Source organism: Mirounga leonina, unplaced genomic scaffold (genome assembly GCF_011800145.1).
Source record: "Mirounga leonina isolate KUSES-001 unplaced genomic scaffold, KU_Mleo_1.0 Mir_174, whole genome shotgun sequence".
Taxonomy (NCBI): Eukaryota; Metazoa; Chordata; class Mammalia; order Carnivora; family Phocidae; genus Mirounga; species Mirounga leonina.
Genome location: NW_023270451.1, coordinates 49,457,375 through 49,465,702, shown reverse-complemented (window position 1 = coordinate 49,465,702; position 8,328 = coordinate 49,457,375).

Here is an 8,328-nt window from a genome sequence, read left to right as displayed (position 1 = left end):
TGCTAAGTGAAATAAGTCAGACTGAGAAAGATATATGATTTCACTTATATGTGGAATCTAAAAAAAACATGAATAAGCAAACAAAAAGCAGAATTGGACCTATAAATGCAGAGAACAAACTGATGGTTACCAAAGTGGAGGTGGTAAAGGCATGGGCAAAAGGAGTGGGAGTGGGAGATACAGGCTTCCAGTTATAGAATGGGTAAATCATGAGAATAAGAGGCACAGCATAGGGAATTTAGTCAATGGTTTTGTACTAATGTCATGTGACAATGGTAGCTACACTGTGGTGAGCAGAGCATAATGTATAGAGACGAGGAATCACTATGCTGTACACCTGAAACTAATGTAACATTGCATGTCAACTCTACTCATACAAAAACATTTAAAAATAAAATAAGAAAAGTTCAAGGAATTGACAAGAAGGAGAAATCTCAGCAGAGACCTGGAAATCACATAAAAAAGAAATTCTAGAATTGAAGAATAATATAGCTAAAATTTAAAAATCAGTAGATGGCTTTGATGGTCACAGTTTAAGAGAGAGTTAGTGAACTGAAAGGTCAACAAATATCCAGATTGATGGAGAGGGAATGGGGGAGATTAGAGCAGACACAAAATTTGAAAAGACAATGGCTAAGAATTTTCCAAAAGTGATGAAAGATATTGAGCTACAGATATAAGAAATGCTATTGACCTCCAAGCAAGATAAATACAAAGGAAATCACATCAATTACTTCCTAGTAAAACTGCTGAAAAAAAGACAAATTTTAAAAGTAGCCAGAGAAGAACTTTCAAAGAAGCAACAGTAAGTAAGCCTAATAGGTGATATTTTCAAAGAGCTTAAAGAAAACAACAGCCAACCTGGGAGAGGATATGCAACAAAAATATCCCTCAAAAGACATTTTCAGGCCAATAAAGATAGCCTGTACCAAAAGAAAATACTAATGGGTGTTTGAGCATAAGGAGAACAGCTACTGATCACTTGGAGGTGCAGAAAGGAATAAAAAAGCAGTGGAAAAGTAAATATGTGTAAATCTAAAAAGATAATGCCATAAACTAGGAATTTGATGCTTTATGGGGTCTTACACGTATAATGAACTACAAAAGTAGCCTATATGTCTGATGGGAGGTAAATGGAATTGAATATCCTGAGGACCTTAAATTGTCTTGGAAATGGAAATGTTGAAGGCACTAATTTATATTAGGAATTAATTAAGCAGGGTGCACATTTCAATTTCTATGGTATTTACTAAAAGAATAATTAAAATGTAAACCAAACAGATAATGGAAGGGGAATATGACATTTTAAAAATTCGAAAGAAGGCAAGAAAGGAAAAAGAAGGAGCATAGAACAGATGGGAACAAATGGAGCAAAGAGTAAGCCTGAATAATGCATCAATATTTACATCATCCATAAGTGGACTAAATATTACAATTTAAAGTCAACATTGTCAACCTGGATAAAGAACAAAACCTAGTTCTATGAGACTTAAAAACAACAAACCCGAGGTGTAAGGATATGGGAAGGTTGAAAGTAAAAAGAGTGTTTGAAAAGGCTTACCATGCAGTCATGAACCAACAGGAAGCTGGTGTATTTAGTATCCGAAGCAGACTTTAAGATAAGAAGCATTACTGGAGTAAGAAGGATATTTCATAGTGATTGAAGAGTCACTTTACAAGGAAGGTGCAGCTCTCTGAGGGGTTCGGGCTGTTGATGAAGCCCAGATAGGCTACCCAGGCCCCACTGCATCGTGGTCTGGCCCAGGAAGCTAACAGTCAAGAAACACCAGACTCAAAGTAACTCTTTGAAGATAGAGTGCAGGTGTGTGTGTGTGTGTGTGTGTGTGTTTTAGGGGAAAACACAAGGGATGGAGTAGCAGCATTCAAAAGGACAAGAAATGTAACATGTAACATTTTCTTCTTATAAATCAAATAAATGCTGTTTCTGAGCCTCCCCACTCCCAGCCCTGCATTTTTGGGTCAGCAACATTAAGAAATATTATTAATACTAGATCACACTCATCAAATGTTGATTTTTCTAAGTGCCTTGCAGGTATTCATTTATTTAATTTTCACAGCAACCCTAGGATGTAGGTATGTTTATTACCGTTTCTATTTTACAGATGGAAAAACCAGCATCCGGCAGAGCTGGTCTTCAAAACAAGGTCTTCAAAACCCTGTCACAGTCTCTGCTCTAAGCACTCTGCAGTATGGCTTCTGGGTTTTACAGCATGTCTAGCTTTTTGGATAAATGTTATCATACCTCTCATGAACTGTCTTCCATTTCAGTGACTCAAGGTTGTCATGGAAATTGTGCCCAAGGGGCTAGAGAGGAGCATGAGAGGGGATACATATTTATTGGGTGCCTACTATGAACCCAGTGCTCATCAAGGTTTGTTATAACAACCTTAAATGTAACTATGATTAGCCTCACTTTAAATATGAGGAAAATGAGGGTCAGGGACACTCAAGAGGCTGAATAAGCCATGTTGAATACGAACAGAGAAGGGACTCTCTCCTGGTCCATCTGACTCCAAACTCTCTATGCCCAATAAACCACATTGACTTGTCATGCTATGAAATTAGTCAACTGATCAAATCTTGACATGTTGCTTCTTCTAGGTTGTCAACTTCTGCTAAATAAGTAGTTTTATGCCCCCACTAACAGGGACCAGAGAGGCAGGGATAGCATTGTTGCACTTTCTTATTTCAGCACTAGATGGCGATGTCCCACCGCATATCTCTACTGCTGTGGGTCCTGGAGGAAGGTTGCTCAGAGCTCCGGGGCACTGCTGCGCAGGATGCTACGGTCACAGTAGCATGAAAAAGCACGCAAGAGAGAAACCCCTCTCTTGGCCCTGACAGTCTGGTCTTTTACGCTAAACTTGGGGAAGGCTGGGACCGTGGCCCCCAGTCAGCTCCAAGATGCACGGTACTGACAGCCTGGTCCTCTCTCAGACAGTTTCGGGTTGAACTCCTCCACCAAGCCCTGGTGAGTGGACTTGGGCACACACTTCCCCACACCGCCCCCCCCCCCCCCCCCCCGCACCTTAGAAGTTCCTGCAAATGAGGTGAGGTTTCTGGGCTTCTAGGAGCTTGGCACTGCTCTAAGGAGACCTTAGAGTTAAAAACTGAGTGCAGGGCAATCCTGCCCCTGCTAAGCCAGTTCCTTATTCTCCTCTTGCTCCTTCTGGGGATTTGCTGGAGGTGACAGAGTCATCTCAGATAAGAACTCATATCACAGCTCTTCCCTGATGTGCTGGCAACGATCTGAAGAACTGCCTTCAATAAAACTGTTTTGGGAGATTGCCATAAACTCCAGGGGTTTATTTTACTCTGTTCACAAGTGTTAAGGGTAAGAAAGACAAAGACAGAGGGGCGCCTGGGTGGCTCAGATGGTTAAGTGTCTGCCTTCGGCTCAGGTCATGATCCCAGGGTCCTGGGATCGAGTCCCGCATCGGGCTCCCTGCTAGGCGGGGAGCCTGCTTCTCTCCCTCTGCCTCTGCCTCTCTCTCTGACTTTCATGAATAAATAAATAAAAAAAGAAAGAAAGACAAAGACAGAGGAACTGCCCCAGACTGGAGACATGGCAACTAAATGCAGTGTGTGATTCTGGACCAGAAAAAAGGGCATTAGTGGTGCAGTTGGTGACATTTGAAGATAGTTTGTAGATTAATGAATAGTATTCCTTCAAAGTCAGTGTCTTGGTTTTGATCATTGTACTACGGCTTTGTAAAATGTTAACATTTAGGGAAGCTGGGTGAAGGGTGTACTGTTTTTGCAGTTTGTTGCCTGGAATTACTTCAGAATTGAAGGTTCAATAGGAAAAAAATCTAGAAAAACATGACCTTAATATTATTATGGAGTATTTCAGACATTCGGAAAAAAAATTCAGAGAATAATAACCACTTGTGCAGGTTCCTCAAGGGTGCTGTGGGGGGCGCCAGAGAGGCGAGTGGTTCCCAGAGGAACTAAGCATTGCTGTCTCACTATCTTCCTGTGTCCAGAGTTGACTCCTGGTGGTTGAATCAGACCATTATTTTTCAGGCGAGGGTCATTTAAATTTTTGACAGTCTCTACTTTGGACAAATTCACAGAAACCCCCCCATTAAGACCACAGTTTTTGGTAGTGAGATAACACCCTCTGCTTCATGCCTTACATCACAGTTCCCTTGGGAGACACTTTTCTTCAGTCCTCAGCTCTTATTACAGGGGTTTAATTATTACTGTCTAAAACTCAAGCATATAGATAAAAGTGGCTGCAATTGTTTGATGTTTCTTTTGATCTTTTCCTTTAGCTTCTTTAACTTGAGAAAATGAATGTTTAATTTTAGAACAGTTTTAGATTTACAGAAAAAATTGCAAAGATAGTGCAGAGAGTTCCCATGTACCCTGTACCCCAGTTTCCCCTGTTATTAACAGCTGACGCTAGTATGGTACATTTATTGCAATTAACAAACCAATATTGATAGGTTGTTATTCACTAAAATTCATACTTTATTCAGATTTCCTTGATATTTACCTAATGTCCCTTTTCTATTCCAGAATCCTCTCTAGGATATCACATTACATTTAGTTGTCACATCTACTTAAACTAGGCTTTGACAGTTTCTCAAGACTTCACTTGTTTTTGATGACCTTGACAGCTGGAGGAGTACTGGTCAGGTGTTTTGTAGGATGTCCCTCATTTGGGATTTGTCTGATGTTTTTCTCATTAGACTAGGGTCATGAGTGTTTTGGGGGATGATCACAGAGCTAAATTGCCCTTTTCTTCACATCATATCAAGAGTACATGCTATCAACATGACTTATCACTCTTGATGTTAACTGTGATCACCTGGTTGAGGTAGTGTTTGTCAGATTTCTTCACTGTAAAGTTACTCCCGTTCCATGCTCTGCTCTTCGTAAGAAGTCACCATGTACAGCTCACACTTAAGTAGTAGGGAGTCCTGCTCTACCACTTTGCAGATGGAGTATACTACAGAAATTACTTAGAATTCTTCCGTATGGAAGATTTGTCTCTTCTCTCCCATTTATTTTTCCAATCATTTATTTATGTCTGTTGGACTCATGGATCTTTACCTATTTTATACTTTGGGTTTTAATCCAGTATTAGTTTATTCAGTTGCTCAAATTGTTCCAGCTTTGGCCATTATGAGTGCTTTTAGTTGGCTCCTGTGTCCCTTTGAAATAACTCCCATCACTGGGATTTTTCTTTTGAACTGGGATTTTTCTTTTCTTTCTTCCCTTACTTCCTGGCATAACAGGGTGCTGCAGGCTCATCTTGTATATGTCCTGCCCCAGCGCTAGAATTAGCTATTTCTCCCAGCAGCTCTTGGGAGATATTTACTTCCTTGATTACAGTTAGAATTTTCTCATGAGGGAGGTTTGCTGATGGACTGATGGAGCCAAGGACTATGTGATATCATGAAAATTAATTGCAACTGTCCTTCTAGATTTTGCATACAGAAGGCAGTAATTTAAGAAAAATGATGAAAGAAGGAATGCATCTGAGAATTCAATCAACAATAGACTGTTTGTCTAGAATGAATATGATTTTGTGTTCTTCTCTCACACAATTAGGTTTGTGCTTCCTAGGCAATTTGTTTTTAACTATAAAGAAAAGCAAGGGAGTCATTAACACGAAAGTCAGGAAGGGGTTGTCTCTTGGAGAAGGGTGCTGTTGCGGAGACTGTAAGCGATGGGCAGCACCGTTTGGGTATCAAGAGGGGCTGCATCGGCCAACCTCCTTTACAATAAAGTTGAGGCCATGTGGCACTTCTCACAAAGAAAGCAGAGATGTGTCACTTCTTGAGAAAGGCAGTTAAAAGCAGATGTGAGTTCTCCATGCTGTCTCTCTTCTTTGTCATACTTGACTAGAGGCAGAAAAAAAAGTCCAAGATGGCAAAATTGTAAGATGGAAACGCCCCAAAGTTACATCAAGGAGAGTTCCTTAGGCTGCATGGGCTGTGATGTGAATGAAGTATAAATGTACGTGTCTGTATATGAATTTTAAGCTAATGAGATTATGAGATCTGTCTGTAGGTGCCACAATATACGAAGGGGGCTTCTAACATATTCATAATATTCTATTTCTTAAACTGGGTGATGGGTACATGAGTGTTAATTTTATTATTATTCTTTAAACTTCATGTATGTTATATATTTTTCTGTATGTAAGATACTTTTCACAATAAACATTTAAAGTCACCCTCTTCTGGGTGCCTGGGTGGCTCAGTTGGTTAAGCGACTGCCTTCGGCTCAGGTCATGATCCTGGAGTCCCGGGATCGAGTCCCGCATCGGGCTCCCTGCTCGGCAGGGAGTCTGCTTCTCCCTCTGACCCTCCTCTCTCTCATGCTCTCTGTCTCTCATTCTCTCTGTCTCAAATAAATAAATAAATAAAATCTTTAAAAAAAAACTAAAGTCACCCTCTTCTGTACATTGTTGACCACCTTGAATTGAAAATTAATTGATCCTGTTAATTTGGATAGGATATGTAGGAGTATAAATTGGAGTAGTGTTTTGGGAAAGTTTTTCACAATATATCTCAACAACCTAAATATTATCCTTTAATTCAGTAGTTACATTTCTAAGAGTTGAACCTATAGAAATAATACTCAACACTGGAAAAGTTTTATGCGAAAGATGTTGCTCATTGCAGTATTATTAATAATCATGAAAAATGGAGAGAAAAGAGCATGGTTTGTTAGAGTGTGCCCACCTGAAGGAATGTCACTCAGCTTTTCTAAATGGTGGTTGTAAAGCCTATGAGTAACCTCAAAAATGCGTATAATATGCTAGATGAAAAAGGACAGAATACAAAATCTTGCCTATTGGATGAATATAGTTATATTAAAAAACTGTTAAACAAAAAGCTCTGTGCCTAGTATCTGCCAAGTCCGTTTTATGCCTGTTTTTTAGACCATTACTGTGAAAACAACGATAATTTAGGCATCATCCAATGTGTATACCTTATGTTTAGGAGGAAAATAGAAATAGTATGTGTTTGAAGTTGGAGATGAGATCCTTTTCCTTTTCTTCTTCTAGAGGAGTTAGAAAAATTCAAACACAGATTTAATAAATCTGATTCAGTTCAGCAATACAGCTTGAAGAATTGAACCCATTTGTGTGTGAGGTTGGAGGAGGGAAGAGTGGAAAGGCAGGGTTGTGAAGGGGATAGGGACAAGGTTCATTATGGTCCAGTGGCTGGAACTATAACAGATGGCAGCATTCAGCTCTTTGTCAAATGAGTGGAAGATGACCTCTAAAGTTTTTCCCATTGTGTCTATGACCTTGCATTCCATCATCTGAAAAGAAATTACAAGACTTTATTATGTTTCTTTTTTCCCAAGGCTTTTCGACCATCAAGGCTTTCTCATGAAGACAGAAGACTCATGGATGAAAAAGTGAGTTTTTAAGAAGATGGCTAAGCATACCTACCCTACTCCCCTTGTTTCCCACTGAAAGAGCAAACTACCCTTCCTTACCATGGTAAGTTTAGTTCTTCACTATCTGTTGTTTACTCTCTCAGTTAAGCCACTATGTTCAAAAACAGTAAGACATTTGACCACTTCTCAAAAGTCTTTAAATGCCTTCCAACTCTTCCTCTTTGGAAGGCTGCCAGGGTGATGGAATCTCAGATCACAGACACAGATAAGATGGACAAAGAAAGAAAGATACAAGAAGGAGGTAAAAATGTCCATAATGAACTCACGCATCTTGAGGAAACCTCTAATCTAATGAGAATGGATTTTGTTGAGAAGATTGTACATGAACAATTAATTATTCATGGCAGAGACGTCATTAGGATTTCATTTTGTTTAAAGGCCTCTAAGTGATTCATGCAATTGGGTTAAGCTGGAGAAGAATTTCAAGAATGAGACAAGGGAAAGCTTTTCATTATATTGACTTTTCATAATATTTTTGAGATAGTTATTATGACTTGGCACATAAATTACACTCCAACTAAAAACGTCCAGTGGTTTGCCTAGACAAGAGTGTCCGCATGGGTGGATTGTGGACCAGTATGGTGAGATGGAAACAGACTGACAGAGATTTCTGAAAGGATTAGGAGATTTATTCCAGAATTCCATAATAATTCAATTTGGCTTTTTGGTTACTTTGGGAGTGTGAGGAGTCTCCTTGAAGTGACAATGAGATTTGTATAACCTGTGATATTTACACTCAATGATTCTTTCCCCAAGGCCGTATGGGAGGTGAGCACCTGTTCATTTACAGTAAGTGTGAAGTAAGATATTTTAACAAAAATTTTAGAGATCTGGAGTATTATAGGCCCTATTGTCTGCTTATCTTAAAGGCAAACATCA